The sequence below is a fragment of the Eubalaena glacialis genome, chromosome 1 (genome assembly GCF_028564815.1).
Source record: "Eubalaena glacialis isolate mEubGla1 chromosome 1, mEubGla1.1.hap2.+ XY, whole genome shotgun sequence".
Classification (NCBI taxonomy): Eukaryota; Metazoa; Chordata; class Mammalia; order Artiodactyla; family Balaenidae; genus Eubalaena; species Eubalaena glacialis.
The window spans coordinates 29,284,822-29,308,675 of NC_083716.1; the positions used below are offsets into that span (position 1 = coordinate 29,284,822).

The following is a 23,854-nucleotide window of genomic DNA, read 5'->3' on the forward strand; positions in this document are numbered from 1 at the left end:
AGGATTGAACCCGTTTTTGCTATTTGGAAGCTGGCTACTTTCTCTGTGTGGGAAGTTCTGGGGAAAGACTTTGTTTAAGACTTCTTATTCTGCTTAACTGAAATCATTACACTTTAATTTTGCTGTTTCATATGACCCCTTTCAAAGTCTGTTGACAATGTTTGACCAACTGATTATTGAGTGGAAGATTTATACTGGTCCCCCTGTCTCCAGGCTCTTCCTGCCTTCAATCTGTTTTGCACACTGCAGGCAGATTAATTCCTTTGGAAACATCACTTGCTTTGTGTCACTGTCCTGCTCAGTAACTTGTAGTAACTCTCTGTTTCCTCCAGGATCAAGTCCAAACTCCTCTACTGGGCCTTGAAGACCCTCCATAGGCCCCACCGGCCTTCCCGATTCAATCTGATCTCCTACCACCCTCAGCAGAAACCTTCAGCCACTCCCCTTCTAATCCCTAAATTATGCTCCATCTGCTTTCCCCTTCTATGTTTTCTCCCACCTGGAATGCTTCCCCATCCTTTCCACCTAGTCCAAATCCTTCTCCTCTTTCAGGGTGATTCAGTCTCAGTGAGTCAGTTGAGAATTCTGCAAGAAGAGCCATGGAAAGTGGGGAAAACCTAGAATCAGGAATGCAGAAAGAGAGGGAATCAAAGGAGGGAAAACAGTGGTGATGCCATGCATGCCATCAGGGGCCGGGAGGACCCAGGCACCCCTTCATTAAAGACATGATTGTGTTGGCAACAGAGATCAGAACCAAGGCAAAATTCTTTGTACTATTAATAACATTTAGACTATTTTTAATGGCCTAAAGAGGGGATCTGTGAGAGAGACTGATTGCAGGCTAGGGCTAATAAAATAATGATGACAATAATAATTATAGTATAGTTAGGATTAGCTTCACTTTGAAAAATAATGCTTTAAATATGAGAAAAATTAATTTATATTTTATGAAAAGAAATCCTTAGGAAGTCCAGTGCTGGAATGGCAGCTCCCTGCTCATCAAGGACTCTTTAGCTCTCTGCAATGCCATCCCCAGGGTGTGGTCCTCCTCCTCATGCTCCAATATGGCAGTTGGGGCACCAGCCATCACATCTAGAGTCCAGACCAATAACAGGCATAAGGATGACAAAGAGTGTCTCTGTTTAGGGAGAGTTCCTAGAAATCACAGGCAATGCTTCTGCTCAGAACCCACTGGCCTAGTCACGTGGCTGTACCTAGCTGTAAGGGAGTCTATATGCCCAGATAAAAATCAGGGTTATATTACTAAAACAAAGAGAAGAACAGATGTGGGGGCACACAGCTAGCAGCCTGTGCTACCAGCTATTGAGGCACTGTGGTAATCAATTTATATCAACTATCTCTTTTAATTTTTATACCAATTCTATGAGCAATTACATAATGGAAAGGAGAGTAAGACCTGGACTGTCTCTGAGTCCAGAGCCTGGACTCTTTTTTAAAAAAAGTTTTTAGGCTTTGTGGAAACATGTTTCATGATATAAAAATCATAAAATAATTGATAAAAATTTTTTTCTTGACGAAACACACACACACACACACACACACACACACACTTCACCTTTCAGAGACTGAATCTTACAGTCTCTGAAGCTGCATCTCACCATACAGAACTGACTGGAGCCCCTCCTTCTGTATGTGTTTAGTTCCTTTTTTTTGTATACTGTAGGTCTTATTTGTGAAGAATATATAAGACTTTCTCTAGAGGTTGTAAAAACACACGTGGTTCTCAATAAATAATATTGAAATAATGTTCTAAAGGGAAAAAATAGAAATTTTTGAGAACATTCAAGGTAAACAGTTTTCACAAGTGAGAGGTCTACTGAGATAGTTGTGAATGTGAAAGAGGGTAAGAAAGGTGAAATTCTTCCTCCTTCAATTTGTATTGTGTTTTGAATTATCACTCCAGTTTTCCTATAAAACAAATGAGTGGGAAAATTGCCACATAGGGAGGGTGGCCAGGTTTGCTAATGCTAATTTTGTGACTGCTCGGTATCTAAGATGCTAGGAAGCATGAACTCTTGGTGGAGTTGGATAGGTATCACAGCCCCAGACCAAGAGGCAGGGTGAGGGTGAGGTAGGATGGTAGGGGGCAGAGGGCATATTTGATTATAGAAGGAAAGCTGTTTGGAAAAAGTTTTTCAGACTGATAGGGACTGCAGACAGAGAAGGAAGAGAGAGTATAGGGCAGAGACTAGTTTAAAAAATACTGTGAACATGGAATGGGGTTGGGGAGGCCAATAAATACTCGCAGATAGGCAGTTTTAGCTTTACACCACCGGCTACCCTTGGTTCCTCCCAAGCTCCCAAGGCCGAATTATACTCTAGGACTGCAGTTAAAGAACGGTCAGGCCCAGTAACTGCCAGCTTTTGTCAATGTCCCTGCCTTCTGTGACCCGTAAGCCTGAGTTGCCTGCAGGCCACAGTAAAGGAGGGGTTGCATTCCAAAGGAATGACCAAGGCTGGGCGTTGCCAAGGGAGGGGAGCCAGAGAAAATCATAGGGAAAGACTAGTTCCTAGAATGTAAGCAGCTGGAAGGCAAGGACCAGGTCAGTTTTGTTCCATGCTATATCACTACACCAAGTACACTATCTAGTCCATGGTTTCCTCCACCCTTACCCAATGAAGTCTTGTTAAATGAACGAATGAAAGACTGTGGCCCTGAGGTCACAAGCTAAGAAGGATCTATAAGCACCTTCCGGCTGGCCCTTTAAGGTGACCAGCTGGGAATGTCAGGGAACATTCTATGGGAGGCAGCCCTGGCCTATTTCAGCACATGGGCAACTTCGGGTTGAAGCCAGGGGCTGGTTTCAACCGCACAGTGGGTCTCTGGTGTGGGATCTAGGACCTTAAACGGCAGTGACTGAGAAATCCTCTGAGACTGGATAAGGGGAGGACTTTGTCCTTTCTGTCTCTTTTTGCCCTCTTCCTACCAAGTCTCAGGTATCATCCTAAATGCTGTACATGCGTTATCTCATTTAATCTCCTGATATTCCAGGGAGGTCAACATTAACAATCCCCATTTTCCAGATGAAGAAACTGGAACTTGAAGAGGTTAAGTAACCTGTTCAAGGAATGAGAGCTCTTAAGTGGGACAGCAAGATACCAACCCAACTCTCCCTGACCCCAAAGCCCTCATCTTAACTACTCCACTCCCTGCCTCTATTGGCTCCATGTTCTATCTCACTTAACCTGGTTGCAAAACATTTTGTTTACCTATCTAACTAACATTTTGAGATATTTTCAGATGAACAGAAATTTTGCAAAAACAGAAATAATCCCCATATACCCTCCATCCACACGCCCCAGATGCTGGTCTTTCATTGCCAGGAGTAAATATAGCTTACATTTCCTGACTGTACTTTCATGTCCCGTTGGACTTAAATTTTTATCAGTTTTTCAGCGATTGCAGACCCCGGCTGAAGGTGAGGAGAAGAAGCAACGTGGCAGCTGGCTGGTGGGCAGCGGGCTGCACTGACCACATGGGAACCCAGACGCCCTGGAACAGATGTGCCGACTCCCAACATTCCCCCAGAGGACAAGCGGGTCATCCAGCGACTCGTCTAATGGGGAGGCTTCGGAGGAATGTCCCAGACGCCAGGCTTGAGAGATTCATTAGCAACAAAAGATGTCTAAACAAGGGAAACATTAGCAATGACGGTCCCTCAGAATAATCCCACCTCTTTCTCCCTTGTGCTGTCAGTTCAGGGCAGAAAGACTTACTGTGAACCTACTATGAGTCAGGCACTGAATTAAGTGCTGGGGAAAATGATAACCTTGTCAGTGATGCTGCCTCAGAAAAAATGAGATGGTTGACTAGAAAAGATAGGGGAGACTTGGTAGGAATTTCCCCACTAGTATTCAATCAGGGACCCTCAGTTAGGGAAAAATCTCAAATTATTTTGGAAACAAAATTAGGAGGCTGGGGGTGGGGGAGGGAGGCAAGAGAAGATGGGACAAATTCCCACGTGAAAACAAGGCAATCCAGCTCTGTTTCCTGCCTAATGCTGGTGGTCCTGGGGGAGGGGGGCAGCTCAGAGGGAAGCAGGCCCTGTGAGAGGTGTCCAGAGAAGCGAGGGGGCCAGAATACTGCAGTTTTAAGGGCAGAGCAATACAGGTAGAGCCCCAGTTTAGCCCCCAAGCAAACCTACAGACCATAAAAAGATGAGGGGACTTGGCTAATGCTTCTGGGACAATATCTGCCTACAGAGCAGAGGGGAGAGCCATGGGGAGCACCCTCAGGGTCCTTCATTGTACCCGTAAGCCTTCTTGGTCCTTTATCCTTGCATGTTCTCTGTGCCTCGCTCATGTCCAGTTTCATCCTGCAGACTTCTACTGACCCAGAAAACCCCAGGGGGGACCTGCTGAGGCTCTCAAGTCGGATAGGTCTGGATTCAAGTCCCAACTCTGTCACTAACCAGCTGGATGGCCACTTAACTAACCTCTCTGAACCTCAGTTTATCATTTGTAAAGTGCAGGTGATGATACCTTTTCATGAATTGGATGTGATGATGGAAGGAGCTTATGCATGGAAAGTGCCCAACCTGGTTCCAGGAAAGCAGTCTTCTTCCTGACTTCTCAGGCCACTTTGCCCTCCCAACTGCCTGCCCTTCACCTCTGATAACACTGGTGGCCAGCGTGTTGCTCTCTCCTTGTCTATTTTTTTCCAGGTTATGGTGGAAACAGACCAAGGAGCCTGAATATCTGGGTCTGAATCCTGGTTCTGCCATATAACAGCTGTGTGACCTTGAACAAGTCACTTAATCTCTCTGAGCTCCAGGTTCCTCACTTGCAAAATGGAAATTATACCTACCTCAAATGAAATAATGTAGGGAAGTGCTTTGTAAGTGTTAAGGAACTTTATGAGACTCAGCTGATGTTTTGCTGCCCTTCTCATCTCCCCCAACAATTCTCCCACTCCCACCCTCCATCCTCTGACATCAAGCCCAACTTGGGTAGAAGGAGCACCAAACAGGGAGTTAGGAGCTGTGAGTTCTGGTCCAAGTTCCATCATCAATTTGGGGTCCTTTGGCAAATCATGATCTTCCCAGGGCCTAGGTTTCTCTCTGAATAGAATATCTCGCATGGCCTCTTCTACCATGAGGTTCCACCCATTTGTGGCTAAAGGGGTCAGGAGTTTATTTTCAGACAGGAATACAGTCGGGCTTGGAGGACGTCACTGCTTCTGTGCACAGCTCTGTTCTCATCACATTCTTCTATTAATATGGCCGAGATCATGCACTGCTGGGTCACGTGTGAGCCTGAGGGTGTCTCCAATACTCAGTTTAGGGTAATTAGTCTTTTTGACCCTTAGCAGGGGAAATGTCTCCAGTTGGGGGGAAATGAAGTTGTCAAACATAGTCCTTAAGGAGAGGGAGATTTATAGGAGATCACATACAAAAGCACAGGAATTAAACAAACAAACAGGGAAAGAGCACTTAAAAGCTCAGACCAAACAATATATACTGCACGCTATGCTCAGGCAGGTCAACCGTGGTCCGAGGTCTCCCCAGGCACCACCCAAGTGTAACAGCCCAGACAATTGTTCATCTTCCAAGAAGCCCTTCCCAGAAACCACAGGGTTGCAGGAAGGTAAAACCAATGACGTCATCGAGGGGAAGAAACGACAGTGGTCAGTACAGTCCTTTACTGACCATTTTGTTTTTTAAAACTTGCCTTTGTGTAGCCCAAGATTTGGGCCCTGCTCTCTGTCCTACCCCTCCTCATGGCACCCTGCTCCCTGACTGCCCCAGTGACGCTGCACCTCCTCGTGACCCTCCGACTCTGCTGCCCTCTTGGTTTTCTTTCGGGTAGAGTCTCCATAAAATACAGGATGCAAGTTAAATTCCAATTTCAGCAAAACCACACATTTGTTTTTTTTAGTATAAGCATGTCCCATGGACTATTTGGGATATACTCATACTAAAAATTATTCACGGTTTAACTGAAATTTAAATTTAAGTGGGCATTGTGTATTTTTGTATGCTAAATCTGGCAACCTACTATCAAGGCATTTTTGGCTTTTATCTCTGTCCAGAACATACTACCGCCACATCCTCCCTTGGCCAGCTCCATGTCATTCAAGTTCCACTCAAGTGTCCCCTCCTTAGAGGGACACTCTCTGACCCTCCCCTTCAATATAAAGTAGCCGCTCTCCCCCCATAGTGCCTTTCTAGCATATTCCCCTGTTACCTCTCTCTGAAATGAGTTTGCTTATTTGTTTTCTTGCTTAATGTCTGTTTCCTCTGGCTAGAATGATAGACATTGTTATGTTTTTCCCTAATCACTCTCCAACACCTGAATGTACCTGGCACATGCCAGGCATTTAATAAATATTGGTTGAATAAATGAATGAGTAGAATGTATGCTTCAGAGCAGTGCTTCACAAACTTTAATGAAAACCCTAGAGATTCTGCTCAGTTTTGTTAAAATCCAGATTCTGATTCTATAGGTTGGGCGTGGGCCTGAGACTGTGTATTTCTAACAAGCTCCCAGTAATGCTGAAGCTGCTGGTCCACAGACCATGCTTTAAGAGGCAATAGAATTCTCTGTGATGATGGAAATGTTCTGTATCTGCACTGTCCAATACGGCAGCTACTAGCCACATGCGGTTATTGAATATTTGAAATGTGGCTAGTGTCACTGAGGAATTTCACTTAATTGAAAATTTTACTTAATTCTAATTAATTTAAGTTTAAATGGTACAGCTATTTGGACAGCACAACCCGAGGGAAGTGGTTCTCAGTCTTGGCTGCACGTTAGAATTACCAGAAGCTCATTGGAAAATACAGATGCCAGAATCTCTTGGTTTGGGTCTTAGAGAATTGGTTTTTACTCTTGTGTTTTAAAGCTCCCCCAGGTTATTCCAAAGAGCAACCAGAGTCGAGGACCTCGCCTTAGAGTTTTCAGAGCAGCAATACTTTACTTTCCATTCAATTCCTGCCACAGCCTAGACAGCAGAAAAGACAAGTGTAACTAAATATCATCAACCCCATTCTACTGGGAATAACTGAGGTGCAGGAAGATACAGGGATTTGCCCAAGGTTATATAGCTGGTAATTGATGGAGCCAGGACCCACAGAGCCCTTGTGTTTCCACATCCATCCTCTCCCTCAAATTCTTTGTGAAAAGAGGCAAATGTCTTCAGTCAGTCAGTCCTCCCTAGCTGCCATCCTCTTTCCATAGCTGCCACCAACTTCCATCTGCCTTTGATGCCCCCTTTCCCAGGGCCTTGTCTGGCTTCATCATCCCCCAGAGAGGAGAGCCGATTAGAATCCTCACGCTGTTTTCATCATTGATCACAAAAAGAATGGGTCTCTCTCTACCAGACAGGAAGGAAATCCAAGTTTGAGTGGACGAGGGCACCTCGCCATGGAACTCACCACTCCCAGGGTGGGGCCTCCAAGTGGAACAGACCCATTCCTTCCTGCTGCACCTGCCCATGAGGGCACAGATTGAGGGGTCTTAGGGAGGGAAGTCAACAGTGACAACACAGGTGACCTGGGAGGGTCTCCTGAAGAGTTCAAAGACCTTGCCGGGGTTTCCTGGGGCAGAGTTGGGAGGGTTGGTTTTAGGTGATCCACAGGAAAATTTTTAAATGTTTAATACTTATGTATTTATTTTAATGTATATTAAGAAAAATGCAGCTCATTAAATCTGCAATTTCACAGATATTTCTTTTTAAAATTTTTTTTTACTTTTCATTTTATATTGGAGTACAGTTGATTAACAATGTTGTGTTAGTTTCAGGTGTACAACAAAGTGATTCAGTTATTTATACACATGTATCTATTCCTTTCCCAATTAGGTTGTTACAGAATATTGAGCAGAGTTCCCTGTGCTATATACAGTAGGTCCTTGTTGGTTATCCATTTTAAATATAGCAGTGTGTACATGTCAATCCCAAACTCCTTAACTATCCCTCCCCCACCCTTCCCCTCTGGTAACCATAAGTTTGTTCTCTAAGTCTCACAGATATTTCTGACATAAAGTTCCTGGAAAAATTAATTTATTTAAGAAAAAGGGGAGCACATTTAAAGCAAAATGTTAAGGAAATAACAGTACGAGTGGGACTTGGATATGGCCAAAATGGTGACGGGGGCCTGGGTATACCCTGAGGATGTAGTGAGAGGGGGCGGACTGTGTCCTTTGTTGGGAGGTCAGAGGTGGAAGGGAAGGCTTTCATGGAAACATTCTTGTCAGCAGCATGTCTTTCAATAATAAAGAATTTCTGTTGCTGACAAGAAATCCATTGTCTTGGAATAATGGTCAGGAATGAAAACAGCACAGCATCAAGCCCTCCAGGGCCTGCAGTGAGGTCCAGCTGAAGGAAAGGACAATTCCCCGGCCCATTCAAGCTCCAACAAGCCTGTAGGAGACCACACTCAGCTGAACATCTCAGTTCTGCTGCAGACACGCCGGGAGAGCTGTGCTCGTCTGAGTCCGGTATCCAAGGACAGGCCCTTGTGGAGGCCAAAGAGCCTGGTTCTAGCTATCCAGGCACAGCGTTTCCTCAGTTTCACCAGTCCCAGCCCCTGCCTGGAGCCCGGAAGGACTAAGCTCTGAGTGGTTACTGCCAAAAATTACACACCCATATTGATGGGTCCAACCCCATGTATGCTCAATTCACACCTTTATTTTTCAGGGGGACTCAGAGCACCCCTGGGGAATGGATGAACCAGGACCCTGAGATGGTGAAAGGATGTGTGCTCAATTTAATGGGCTGACAGTCACACTCTGAGAATGAAAAAGGATTGGATCCAGTTTTTAGGAATAGAGTTGCCATCTTTAAGATGTTCCAAGAAGGGGGGAGGTATGAAGAGGCAGAGCACAGAGGATTTTTAGGGCAGTGAAAATACTCTGTATGATACTATAATGATGGATACATGCCCTCATACATTTGTCCAAGTCCATAGAATGTATACCACCAAGTGTGAACCATAATGTAAACTATGGACTCTGGGTGATTATGATATATCAATGTATATATCACTAGTAACAAAAGTACCCCTCCAGTGGGGGTTATTGATAATGCGGTAGGCTGTGCAAGTGCGGGGGCAGGGAATACATAGGGATTCTCTGTACTTTCCTCTTAGTTTTGCTCTGAACCTAAAACTGCTCTTAAAAAATAAATTTAAAAAAAGTTCCAAGAGAATTTGTGAACACCCAAAATCAAAATAACCTGAGGGTGGGGGAGTGACTTCAGAGAGAACCAACTTAATTGTGGGTATAACTGAGGACGCTTAAACTGTTAATACCTTACGGGGCGTGGGCTAAAGAAAGAATGTGCTCAGAACTGGCATAATCTATATAAGGCACCCAGGAAGGTTTGCTCAGAGAGTCAGTTTATATCTTCAGTATGATACGGGGAACAAGGTGTCCAGATCCACAACTGGGAGATCAGTTCTGGAGGCAGGTAACAACCACAACCACAGTCAAATCAATGGCTAACATTAAGTGGATACTTACTAAGTGCCAGTCACCATTTAAAAGCATTTACTCCTACAACAACCTTAGGAGGTAGGCACTAATAGTATCCCCATTCTACAGATGTGGAAACTGAGGCACAGAGCTGTTAAGTGACCCACCCAAAGCCACATCTGGCTAGTAGGCATGGAGACATCTGGCACTCACAGCTGCATGATACTGCCATTAAGACCATCCAGGTAACACGCATGCTCCAAGCTCATGCTCACCAAGCTATCCTCAAAGGTAATGCTGGCTAAGACAGCAGAGTGGGATTCAAATCTTGGCTTTACCACAGTTTAGTTTCTTAACCACTTTATGCTCCAATCCCTCATCTGTAAAATGGGAATAATAATACCTGTCTTGCAGGGTGTATGAAGATGAAATGAGAGGATGTACTCAAAGCCCTTAGCAGTGTTCTTGGCACGGGGGAAGCCCTCTTGGTTACTGACCAGCTTAACCTCCCCTATAGGTAAATCTTCTTGGGAAGCTTCATAATAACAATGGCTCCCTTTTACTGAGGGCTTCCCACGTGCCCTCCGCTAAGAGCTTTGAGTACATCCTCTCGTTTCATTTTCATGCACCCTGCAAGGCAGGTGTTATCATCCTAATTCAGAATATTTGAATTCTGGTTTATCCATTTACCTCTTGTGAATTTAAGCATTTCCCCAGAGACAAATATTTTCTGGGTGTAGAAACCCAAATAGCACCTTCGGGCCTGCAAAGCTGAAGCCCAGGTCCCGAGGGCTCCATGGGGGTGCCTAGACGGCCCCTCCCAGGCACCAGCCAGCTGATGCTTGGAGCCATCTCTATAGGCTGCCACAGGATATGCCCAGGACACCCTGAAGCTGCTAATCCTAGCATCAACACTATGTTTTTCCTTGAAGGATTTCCTTTCCTTTAACAAAATCGGTATTGACTAATATTAACACATAATCAAACTGTTAACACCAACGCTTGTTTGATGTATGGCCTCCTAGGTATCGTCATATGTATCTACACATCCTTAAAAAAAGAAAAAAAAAGAAAGAAATTCTTTTATGTACAGTTCTTGCTTTTTCACTTAACATATGATAGAAATCTTTCCATGTCAGAATATAAAGCTCTACATTATATTTAAAAATCTACATAAAATGCAGCATGCTTTTTTTTAACTGGTTAAGGAAGAGTGAACATTTATCCTTTTTAACTCCTCAATATTTTAAAACTTTTCAACAATGAAGGTATATTGCTTAAGTGAAAAAGAGATTAGAAGTGCTTTTTTAAAACTAATATTGAAAAGATAATGTTGCAACACTTTAAAAATAAACAGTTTCATTTTTGTTAATTATTTTCCAGTTCTTGTCCACATACAAGAACTAGAACAAATATTTTTACCTAGTTATGACCATGCTGAAATACTCCTTTATCACATTATCTGAAACATTTGCCCACGTTTCTACGGAGCCCCCTTAAAGGCTTGTATAAAGGTGTGGAGAGCATGGGGGCGGTGGAAGGTGGTGGGCTATTCCACAGGGTAGTGTCCAGAGCAGAGCTCCAGGGACAGAGCGCTTAGCAGTCTGGTAAGACCCCTGGACCTCTTCCCAGAATAATACTTTCCAATGTATAAAATAAGGGACTTCCCTGATGGTCCAGTGGTTAAGACTCCACGCTCCCAACGCAGGGGGCCCGGCTTCAATCCCTGGTCAGGGAACTAGATCCCGCATGCGGCAACTAAGAGCCCGCACGCTGCAACGAAGGTCCGGCGTGCCTCAACTAAGACCCAGCACAGCCAAATAAATAAATTAAAAAAACTATTTTTAAAAACCAAATGTATAAAATAAGATATATAAGATTACAAAAGAAAACAATTACATCGAAGTACAATTATCAAAATAAAAATATGTAAAATTGTAGTAATATATGTACCTCTTTGTGCATTAAGGAACAAAGTCTAGCAGTGAGTCTAATTTCTATCATTAATTCCAAAGTTGTGATGAACACAAATATTTCATGATATCTACAACACAATAATGTGATATGAAAACATCTGTGATTTCTATTGGTGACAAGTCTCAGGTTCACTAATATGGCTGTGGTTGTTGAGTACATTTGTAATTGAAGGAAATGCTACATTTCATTTTATGTTAGCAAAAATAAAGATGTCATTTTTCCCCAACCCAAATTCATAGACCCCCTGAATTCTATAAGAGAAGTGGGTTCTAGGTCTACTGATGCCTGCTCTGCAGAATTGCTATACTTACTAGCCTAGGAAAGATGAAGGGAGAAAATTATTTCCATATCTCTTCCTTATTCATTTTTTTCTACATATTTTATCCAAGCCACCAGGCTCTCCAGCTCCCATGACTAGGAGATCATTCAGAATTAATTTTCTAGAGATGGGAGAAACCCATCTCTAACCAACTGCCCAGCCCCCAACCACTTCCACTCCCTGGTCATCCTCTGCACATACACAGAAAGAAGCTCGTCTCACCATCTTCCAACTCAGCGTGCTTCATATTTGCACTAGATTTAACATGCACATCCCTCCTTCTTCCTTCCTAACAGTTATGAAGTCGCCAAACAAGTCCAGTCAGTTCTGAACGAAGGAAGCTGGATAATCCGCCTACTTATTGGAGGCTGCCTAATTCAAATAGATGTTTTTCATCACTGAAGGTATTTTCCAGGACTCTGCAAATCCAGAGGATCAGTCTCCTTCTTTCACACAAGCATCGGCATTGGATTCATTTCTGAAATCACCGGCACCAACCAGGCTCTGGTTCTTGGCCTAAGTTTCAGAAATTATCTGCAATGATTGTACTCTCCTTTTCTTCCACCAGTAATTATAACATATTGCTTTGTGTGGCACCTTATGCTTCTCAGAAGTAATGTTCACATACGAAATGCTGTTATCGCAGAGGCAGGATGCAGACACGGAACTCTGGATTCCTAACGCAATGTTCGTTCCATGATGCCAAGATTCAATTATTACTATTTCCGTTATAACAGAGAATTCCTAAAACATAGTGAAGTTGTGTCCCCTTTAACTAAACATGAAAATCTCATGATCTCTTTTATTTGAAAACTTTAAATGCTTAAAATATTGTGGCTAAAAACAAATTAAAGAAATGGGAATTTTTGAAATACTCTATTTTTTAAAATACTACTCTTATTTTGATTTTTAAAAACAATAGAATTCAACTTCAATCACACAATATCCTAGATGTGTGATCAAATTGTCCCAGTTTGTCTGGGACTTCCTGTTTTAAAACTAAAAATGCTACAGTTTGCAAACCCCTCAGTCTTGGACAAACCCTCCATCCTGAGTAAACTAGGACAGTTGGTCATACCAGGTGTCACTGTAAGCTTTGACGTTGATTATTGGCCACAATTTTTTTACTCCTTCATAAGGTCAAAGATAGACCACAACAGGCATCATTTTCATTGCCATACCTTTGCTGCTCCACAGAGATGTGGATCCTCTCCCATCAATTTATTTCTCTAAGTGATTTTAAAAGTTCAAAGTATATGTAAATACCAAAAAGTTAGGTTTCATTGGTTGTAAGCAACAGAAACCAATTCACTCTAACTTAAGCAAAGAAGGAATTTCTCAAAAAAAAAAAACAAAAACAAAAACAAAACAGAATCCAAGGAAAACCTGAAGAACCCGGCTTTGGAATGGACAGGAACTAGAATAGTTCCTGGGATCTAAGTAGCAAGAATTACTGGGTAATCCCTTTTGTGAAGAGATTAGCAAACTTTTTCTTTAAGGGTCCAGATAGTAAATATTTTAGGCTTTGTGGGGCAGTCTCTATCATAACCACTCAATTTTGTCATTGTAGCATGAAAGCAGCCATAGACAATACATAGACAAATGACTGTGTCTGTGTCCCAGTAAAACTTCATTTACAAAAATAGCCAGAGACCTTGATTTGGTTGGTGGCCACAGTTTGCCAACCTTTGCTTTAGGGTATATCGTTTGGCATGGATCTACTCTGTTTTCAGTCTTCTTGAATCTTTCTTGAATCTTTGGCTCAAGATTCAAATTCAAAGAAGGAAGCATCTGATTGGCAGAATTCTTTGGCCAGGGGAGAGTGGGGTGCCATGATTGGCCAGATTTTATCCATTTTGGAGAGGTAACTCCCCAAAGCAAAATTAGGGACAGTTACCAAAGAAGGAGGAATGAATTCAGGTGAAGCTGAAACAATAGCTATTTACTTCATCAGGGTTAGTTTCTCATTACCACTTTACTCTCTAGGGGAGTCCAAGGAACCCAGGACATACTAGTATTATAATAGAGTGTTTTTTCAGCTGAACCAAACTTGGGTCCACTTGCCCACTGAGCAGAAAAACCCATCTACTGACACCAGGTTGTGGCGAAGGAAAGTGCGGCATTTACTGCAGGGCCAAGCCAGGAGAATGGGCAGCTCATGCTCAAAAGACCTGAACTCCCTGATGGTTTTCAGAGAAGGGTTTTTAAAGGCAACATTTTGGTGGGTGAGGGTTGCAGTTTGTGGACTTTCTTCTGATTGGTTGGTGGTGATGTAACAGGGTGATGTGTCAGGAATCTTAATCATCAGCCTTCTGGTTCCAGCCAGTCTGAGGTCTACATGCTTGTGGTTAGCATGTAGTCCATCCTCTACCTGGGTGAAGGTCTTAGTTTCTTCAGAACAACTCAAAGATATGCATCAGATTGTTACATACATCCCTTAAGGAGGAACTAAGACTCTGTTTTATCACTGAACTATTGTTTTAGCTATCATTACTTTCCTTGCTTGACTGCTTTTCCTTTGTTTCTGCATTCTCTCACTTCCCTAATTTGTAACTGCTTGAGTCTGCTCTTTGGAACTCAGGGAAGGCCTAGTAGACTAAAGCCTTTTTTCATACAAACAAGAAATAGGGGACACACAGGGGCTTTTGCACCTGGGAAGGCACTTCAGGGTCCTGATCACTTTCAGTATCACCAGCCCCAAAGGGGGCATATTCACGTGTTTCGGTGAATGACACATGCCCCCTGAAGTTGGGCAGGGTGGCCCTGGGAGAAATGGATGGCTTGGGGTTAGAGTTAGTTTATGAAAGAGATGGAATGAGCACTTTGTTTTCTGACTTTCAGGCCTCTCTTCCTTGCACCATTAAATTAAGTCTGATTAAGCTCAAGATTTGATTTTTCCAACACAAATAATCCTCTCCTGTCTCCTTCAACCAGCCAGGACCCGGCACTTTTGTCCTTGTGGATTCAGAGCCTCCGACACACCTCCCCAGAGTAGGTGCAGCTTTGGTGGTAGGATTTAAGAAATACATGCTGCACTACCGCCCCAGTGATATATATCCCACTAGTCTGTTACAGGGCTAAAGTTAGAATGATTAGTGAGTGAGGAAGACAACTGCTCTTTTACATTCTAGCAAATCAGTCCCTGAGAGACTGCTCTGTGTTTCTTTATTCTAGAAGTGAAGTATTCCCAGTCTTCGATGTCCTGGAGTCATTCTGCCTTGTGTTTTCGTCTACCCCTATTTTGACCTCCACCCCCACTGCTCTCCCAACACCTACCCCTTCTTGGTGGCAGGAGTCGGGGGTCTCTTTGATCTTGGTTCAGGTGGAAACCAGAGGAAATCCTAGATTAGGCTCTGATGGCCAAAGAATGTCTATCAGCCCCAGGGAGGGGCACTCAATTGGAATGAGATAAGAGCATGGATTTTATGTTTATGAAAAAAATTGCATTTTGTGATATTTCTGTAAAAATTGAGCTAAGCATTGTAGGTGCTGAGTAGTATGGTTTTGATAGAAGGAAAAACCACACATTGCACATGACAATAGGGTTAAGGGTGACCAAATGTCCCAGTTTTCTCAGGACCAAGCAATTTCCCAGGACTTGGGACTTTCAGTGATAAAACCAGGTCACTCCAGGGGTAAATAATAATAATAATAATAATTTACTATGTGTCAGGCACTATTCTAAGCACTTTACATTCATTTACTTCTCAACCGACTCAATGAGAGAGGTACTGTATTTATTTCTGTTTTACAAATAAAGAAATTAAGGCTCAGATAAGGCAAGTAACTCGCCCAATGTCACACAGCTAGTTAAGTGTGGAGCTGGGATTGAAACCCAGGTCTGTCTGACTCTCAAATTCATCCAATCCATTATGTTTCTTAACCATCATCATCTCTCTATGACCATTATTCAAACTAGAAAGAGGTTTTAAAAAAATAATTCTTATTATCCCTCTCCTCCTCCTCCTCCTTCTTCTTCTTTTTGACACATCATGCTTAACCATTCTTGTAAATGAAACAGAATGTTCAGGAACAGGCACAAATATATATAGGAACTTTATACTATTTGATAAAGATAGGACTTCAAATCAGTGGGGGGAAAGGTGACTTATTCAGTAAATGTTGCTGGGACAATTAGGTAGCCATCTGGAAAAAAAATACAGTTGGGTCCCTATTTCACACTTTATACTAAAATAAATTCCAAATGGAAAGAAGGTTTTAGTGAGGGAATGAAATCAAAGAAATATTAGAGGGAAGCATGGGAATGGAGAAGATCTTTCTGAGTATGATACTAAATTCAGAAGCCATAAGAGATAACTAATAAGGACCTACTGTATAGCACAGGGAACTCTACTTAATACTCTGTAATGACCTATATGGGAAAAGAATCTAAAAAAGAGTGGATATATGTATATGTATAACTGATTCACTTTACTGTACACCTGAAACTAACACAACATTGTAAATCAACTATACTCTGAAAAAAAATTTTTAAAAAGAAGCCATTAGAGAAAATTGATAAATTCCACTACATCTTAAAAATACTTTGCATGGCAAAACAAAGTTAAAGAGGTAAAACCAACTAGAGGAAATATTTTCAAAGTATCACAAACCAAGAACAATCTTCCTTAATGGATAAAGCATTTGTACAAATCATTAGAAAAAGATTGATGAGCAATATAATAATATAACACAACACAATAAAGAAATAATGAGGATAGACAGGTCACAGAAGAGACTGACCCCTAACCATATGAAAAGATAGTGAGCTTCACTGATAAGAGAAATGAAAATTAAGACTATAAGGAAGCACTCACCTATTGCATTGGCAAAGATCCAAAAACCTGGTAACTCTGTATTGGTGAGAATGTAAATTGGTACAATCTCTTTAGCGGGCAACTGGCAAGGTCTATTACCTTTGATTTGATAATTCCACAGCAACACTCACACACGTAGGAAAATGATGTGCAAGGGTTTTTGTTGCAACACTTTTGGTCATTGGAAGCAACTTATATATTCATCAAAGGGAACTGGTTAAACAACTGCTACATCTATACAGTGGAATATTATGCAGCCATGGAAAAGATGAGGAGACTGCCTGCAGTGATAAGGAATGATCTCTAAGATATATTGTTAAGAAGACAAAGTGCAAAACAGTGTGTAAAGTATGTTACTATTTGCATATGCGGGTCCTGAAGGAGGGTAGATAATATATTATGTATATGTATGTTTGTAAATGAATGAAAATCTCTGGGAAGATACACAAGAAACTGGTAACAGTGGTCCATATAGGGAAGGGAGACTTCCCCGCCCGATAAACTTACTTTTATATCTTTTAAAATCTGTGATATGTTAATGTTGTACCTATAAATAAATACAGATAGATAAATTTTTTAAATGTAAAAGAGATCCAGGGCTGGCTTAATGGACGTACAACTTGTATACTTGCAAAGGGCCCTGCACTCGGTTTAATGCTCCAATGTCACCACCTTGAAATTCTTAATAATTTTTGAACAAGGGTCCCTTCACTTTCATCTTGCACTAGGGCTGTGTAAATTATCTAGCCAATCCTGGAGAAACTCTTGGTTTACAAATGTTATCTGAGGTTAAGTCCTGATTTAAAAGGAGATACTTGTGGAAGTCAAAGACATTTTCATTTGCTTGTGGCCACTAATGACAACCATTAAACAATAAATAGCCAAATAAATCTTTGCAATTGCAGGGCAAACAACCCAAATCATCTGTATTTGCCTGATCACTAAAAGCCACACATTTGCCAGCAGGAATATCTACCCTCAAATGATGAGGTTCACTTTGCCCAAACTGGAAAAGCCATTTCCAGCTCTTCAAAGACTACCTGACATTTCAGCTTTCTGTGAAAGGAAGGTCTGCACAATAAAAATCTCATGCAGTTTCTGCCTGTCACACAGACTAAACAAAATGATGCTTCTTTTAAAACATATATGCATGAGATATTTTGCTTTTAGGAATTTTGTTATGATAACCTCAGGCAAACAAACACAACAGAACTAGCTCCTACCTGGCCAGGGTGGCATCGCCTGTCTGAACAGTCCTTTCAATCTGGCCAGTTTCAGCCACGGATGCTTATCCTCAAATGAATGGATTATAAATATATTTTATTATAGGACTAGAATAAGTACCAGAAACACTCCAGCAAAGTGAACAAAAGACAACACTCAGAGGATAAGGAGGGAGAAAGATGCAGTTTAGACAACAATTATGTCTACTTACTGTGCATTTAGTTTCTCGGCTGTAAAATGGGTAAAATACTACCTATTTCACAAAGCCTCGCCATGGATTAAATGAGATAATGGACGTGGATATGCTTTGTAAATTGCTAATTACTAAGGTATCATCATCCATATTATTATGTAAGGATATTATTTTGAGTGGGTATCTGTGTTTGTACTGCCAGTGTTGCTTTAAATGGGAGGGGCAGCCACATTTAATACCTCCACCACTAACTAAAGAACTCTTTTCTTCTAAGTGCAAAAGTAAAACAGGGCCTCCCAATGTAAAATAAACAAACAACCCAGAAGTAAACAGAATGAAAAGTGAAAGTTCCCCTTCACCTTCTGCCACAAATCCTAGTCCTTTTAACAGAGCATAGTATAAATTCTTCTAGGACGATTTTTTAAACATATCTGAATAACAAAATAAAACTGCTAGAAGTCTGTGAGATGCATCACAACCCCCTTCCCAATGTTAGGGAATGGCATTGCTTCTCATGGCTATTGTGAATAATGCTGCTATGAACACAGACGTACAAATATCTGTTGAAGTTCCTTCTTTCAATGCTTTTGGGTATATACCCAGAAGTGAACTTGCTGGATCATATGGTAATTTTATGTTTAATTTTTTGAGGAACCATCATACAGTTTTCCACAGCAGCTACACCATTTTACATTCCTACCAGCAATGTACAGGGTTCCGATTTCTCTGCATTCTCTCCAACACTCACTTCTTTTCTTTTTTTTTTTTTAAACAATTGTCCTAATGGGTGTGAAGTGGTGAAATCTGCACTTTTAACATGCTCCTCCACATGATTCTTTTTCTAAAAATTAATTAATTATTTACTTATTTGGCTGCGTTGGGTCTTCGTAGCTGCGCAGTAGTTATGGCTCGTGGGCTCTAGAGCGCAGGCTCAGTAGTTATGGCGCACGGGCTTAGTTGCTCCGCAGCATGTGGGATCTTCCCAGACCAGGGCTCGAACCTGTGTCCCCTGCATTGGCAGGCAGATTCTTAATCACTGCGCCACCAGGGAAGTCCAGCCACATGATTCTTATTCACACCAAAGTTTGAGAATTGCTGTCTTTAGAAATCTTAGCAGGGGCTTCCCTGGTGGCTCAGTGGTTGAGAATCTGCCTGCCAATGCAGGGCACACGGGTTCGAGCCCTGGTCTGGGAAGATCCCACATGCCGTGGAGCAACTAAGCCCGTGTGCCACAACTACTAAGCCTGTGCTCTAGAGCCCGTGAGCCACAACTACTGAGCTTGCGTGCTGCAACTACTGAAGCCCGCGTGCCTAGAGCCTGTGCTCCGCAACCAGAGAAGCCACCACAATGAGAAGCCCGCGCACCACAACGAAGAGTAGCCCCCTATAGCCGCAATTAGAGAAAGCCCGTGAGCAGCAACAAAGCCCCAACACAGCCAAAATAAATAAATTAAAAAAAAAAAAAAAAGAAATCTTAGCAGCAGAAAGAGAAGGGGCAGTGAGCCTTCTAAGTCCGAGAAGCAAAGCAGGGATTTGGCTACAAGTGTCATTGTCCATAGTAGATTAATGGGGCTAGTTTGACCACCCCTCAAATGAAAAAAAATTTTAAAGGAATGGTCTTAAACCACCTGCTAAGATGTTGGTAGGTTGAAGAGAAACAGGGAGACAGCTGCTGACCTTGGTAGCCACCTTGAGCTGAATCAAAGCAAAGAAAAAAGTCCTTCAAACCAAATATTGTCCCATAGCAGCCTTGAGCAGGACAAATAATGTTTAGCCTCACAGCCCACTCTGGCAACGTCTGGCTGAGTAAGCAAAACAAGGCCCTACCCGCCAAAGGGGAGGGGAACTGGTGCCAGTTACAACAGAGAGGAGGAAAGGAGGTGGGGGGAGGAGACCCATAAAAGGGTGGAGCCGTGAGCCTGTGACCTTGGGTTTCCCTCCACTGGAAAGCTTCCTTAATACTTAGGTTCGTATTCACAGAATTTTTGGATGGTAGAATGCACTGGTAAGAAATTAGGGCAATGGGACTCAGGCTCTCAAGTGATGAAATTGTGCCCCCTAGTGGTTATTCTTTAGCACATTCAAGTCATTAAAGATCAAAGATTGGGAGGCGGAGTGAGGAATGGACTGGTGGTGGAGATCAGTGGCAGCCTCAATTTAATTGATTACAGTTGGCTAGAATGGAGAGAATTTTGAAAATATTCTCCTCAACCCTACTTCCTGTGGTAATCTGGATGCTAGCAGTACTTTCTGTAATAAAGAGGGACATCAATTTCATTTGAGTGCTTTCTTATCATACCACACACCTCTGCACAACACCAAAAGGTAGGTTTTATTGTTGTTGTTATTATTACTACTATTCTCATCTAATGGGTGAAGGAACAGAGGCTCAGAGGGTTCAGTGACTTTTCCAAGGCCACAGGTTCCACCTCTGAACCACAGCTCCTCACAACATGTAAGCACCTAAGAACATAATGGAAAAGAAACAGATCACTGGAATGAAAAGCCATGCCTCCTTACTTAAGTTCTCTGCCATGACTAGGGGAAGCAGACATATACACTAGAAAATAACTTTATGTATTTTTTGTACTGTTAAAAAGAAATAAAAGCCCCAAATGGAGTCATTTGTCCCCATGTCAGCAAACCAAGATTTTGCTGCAGTTTCAACCTCTCCCCAGAAAGCGACCTTCAAATAGACAATCTGATCAGCACTAGGGAGATAATCTGTAGAAGACCCCTGGCATTTGCTTCCCCCCGAAAAAGAAGACGACCTGGCCTGAAACAATTCTTTCTTTTCTTTTGCTAATAACTTCCTTGCCCCACCCTCATTCTGACTATAAAAACCTTCCATTTTGTACAACTCCTTGGAGCGCCCTTCTATTTACTAGATGAGATGCTGCTCGATTTATGAATCATTGAATAAAGCCAATTAGCTCTTCAAATTTATTCAGTTGAATTTTTGTTTTGTAACAGTTAAAACATAAAAATAATAGAATTATTTGTTGGGCTTCCCTGGTGGCACAGTGGTTAAGAATCTGCCTGCCAATGCAGGGGACACGGGTTCGAGCCCTGGCCTGGGAAGATCCCACATGCTGCAGAGCAGCTAAGCCTGTATGCCACAACTACTGAGCCCGCACTCTAGAGCCCGCGAGCCACAACTACTGAGCCCGCATGTCACACTGCTGAAGCCCGCGCCTAGAGTCCGTGCTCCGCAACAAGAGAAGCCACTGCAATGAGAAGCCCACGCACCGCAACGAAGGGTAGCCCCCGATCACCGGAACTAGAGAAAGCCCACGCAGCAACAAAGACCCAATGCAGCCAAAAATAAATAAATTTATTTAAAAAAATTATTCATAATCCCACCATGCAGAGTTATTCACTATTTGCATTTTGGTGAATATTATCTAAGACTTTTTACCATGTGCATATATAATAGTATATATCATTATTTTATTAAGAAAGAAATAATAGTATTTGTTATTGTTATTCACTGAGGCATTATATTTGTATGTATATGTTACATCCCAAGAAAAAGAATCCCAGGATTTTCCCTCCTGTGTGTTTTCATCTTGCTTCCGCTTGGTCTGTGATGCCAGCCAAGATCACTAGTACTAAGGATGGGATGGGATCGGGTAGTCTGTCATTATTCTAGATCACCAAATTGCACACCAAATCTGGGATTGATCACTTTACAACTGTTTAAGCTGCTGTGAGGTTCACAACAATTTACCCAACTCTGTGGTCATTAATGGATGCTTTATCATCAGTTAGAAACCAGATGATAGCTTTGGAGCACTGCCTGGTAAGAACCTGCTGTTTGCCTCTCTTCTCAGCAATGCTGATGATCTTGAGAACCTTGGCCAGGATGTTCATGTGCACCATTACGGTGGCACGGAAAGATGGTGGAAAGAGCATGACAGTCTTTTATGACCTATGTTTCCCCGTACTATATCACAACATTCTAAAGGCTGCCTTTAACTTTTTTTAGTGGCTTTATTCATAATAGTCAAACACTAGAAGGAAGCCAAACGGCCAAATATCCATCATACAATTTACATTTGTAACCATTTTCAGTGTAAAATTCAGTGGTGCATTCACACTGTTGTGCAATCATCACCACTATCCATCTCTAGGACTTTTTCATCATCCCAAACTATGACTCTGTACCCATTTAACAATAACTCCCTATTCTCCCCTCCCCCCAGCCCTTGGTAATCTCTGTTCTATTTTCTTTCTCTATGAATTTGACTACACTGGGTACCTCATATAAGTGAGATCATACAGAATTTGGTTTTTTGTGATTGGCTTATTTCACTTAGCAAAATGTCACTAAGGTTCATGCATGTTACAACATGTGTCAGAATTTCCTTCCTTTTTAAGGCTGAATAGTACTCCATTGTATGTATATCCCACATTTTATTTATCCCTTCATCCACCAAGGGACATTTGGGTTGTGCCTTTAACTTCTCAAGTTTCCTTTCTTGCCAGTTGTATAATTACAAAGTCGTTAGAATATCAAAGGGGTGATATGTGTCTCCCTTGTGAGCTTGGCATATGGTGGTGGAAAGACAACATTAAGTGAATGCTTTGAAGAAGTTACCTCAAGTTCTTAAATCTTTACTGAAGGCTGGAAGAATTTGCCCTGTCTTAGAAAGTGTCTGCTGGGCACTGTTGGAAAAAGGTTTAGAAGTACACCAGAACTGTTTACTCTGTTGAGCTGTAGTAGTCAGTGGTGCATGCTGCATGTGGTACTGACCTTGAGACCTCAGCCAAAATATAAGTGAGTCGAAACAGTCCTGAGAAGGAGACCACTGTAAAGACCCAAGTTTCAGGAAGACGTGAATATTGGGCAGGGAGTAGGAGACATGAGTACTAGAAGGGAAGCCTAAGGAACTTCTTTTGAAATTAGACAGAGTGACTTAGACAAAGTATACAGTAGGTGATAAAAATGCAGTGGTAGTTACTTTAAGAGGTAGTTGAGGTTAAACTATAACCAGGTACTTATTAATATCTGTGGCATGAATAGATCAGTGAGCTTAAATGAATCCAGGCCCATAATAAGTCATCACCCACATGTGTCCTTCATTTTAAAGAGTGCTCACCTCCTTATTAACTCATTTTGTTTGGTCCTGATAATGACAGAGTGACTCAGACAGGGAAGGGATCACTCTCCTGACTGCATAGATCGGGAAACCAAGGCCCAGGGAGGTGAAGTAATACGTGGCATTATGGAAAGAACAGGGTTGGGCTTGGAGTCCAGAGTTCTCTGGGCTCTGCCACTTGGAGCTCCTCAGCCTTTCCTGTGACATCATGGTGTGCAGAATTAAGGAGCAGATCCCTACTGCTTAGTGTCTGATGTAGCACAGAGTAACCTTTCTCTCCACGGGCTGGCCCTAGAAGTCACATCAGAGATGTTCAGTAGATGGACCACCACCCCAGCCTTGCCTGCTACTTCTGTGTCTACAACCCTTCTTGCTGCAGCCTCAGCAGTAAGGGTTGGCCTATGCTGTTGTCCAAGCTATGGAGCCATCCCTCCTTTTCCTCCTCTATAAAAGTACTGGGTTGGCCTCTGAGGGTAACCTTTAAATGTAAGACTGTAATCTCCCCAAGTCTAAAAATGCAGTAATCTCTCTCCCCTCCCCAAGCAATTTAACATTTTTTTTTCATTGCTGATTTTTTTTTTATACAGCAGGTTCTTATTAGTCATCCATTTTATACACATTAGTGTATACATGTCAATCCCAATCGCCCAATTCATCCCACCACCACCCCCACCCCTCCACCGCTTTACCCCCTTAGTGTCCATGCGTTTGTTCTCTACATCTGTGTCTCAATTTCTGCTCTGCAAACCGGTTCATCTGTACCATTTTTCTAGGTTCCACATATATG

General features: G+C 42.2%; 1 pseudogene; it reads right to left on the reverse strand.

Annotated features, from left to right (window-relative positions):
- Window positions 1–961: 961 nt before the first annotated feature.
- LOC133091040 (small ribosomal subunit protein uS8-like) lies at window positions 962–21,847 on the reverse strand (annotated as a pseudogene).
- Window positions 21,848–23,854: the final 2,007 nt, after the last annotated feature.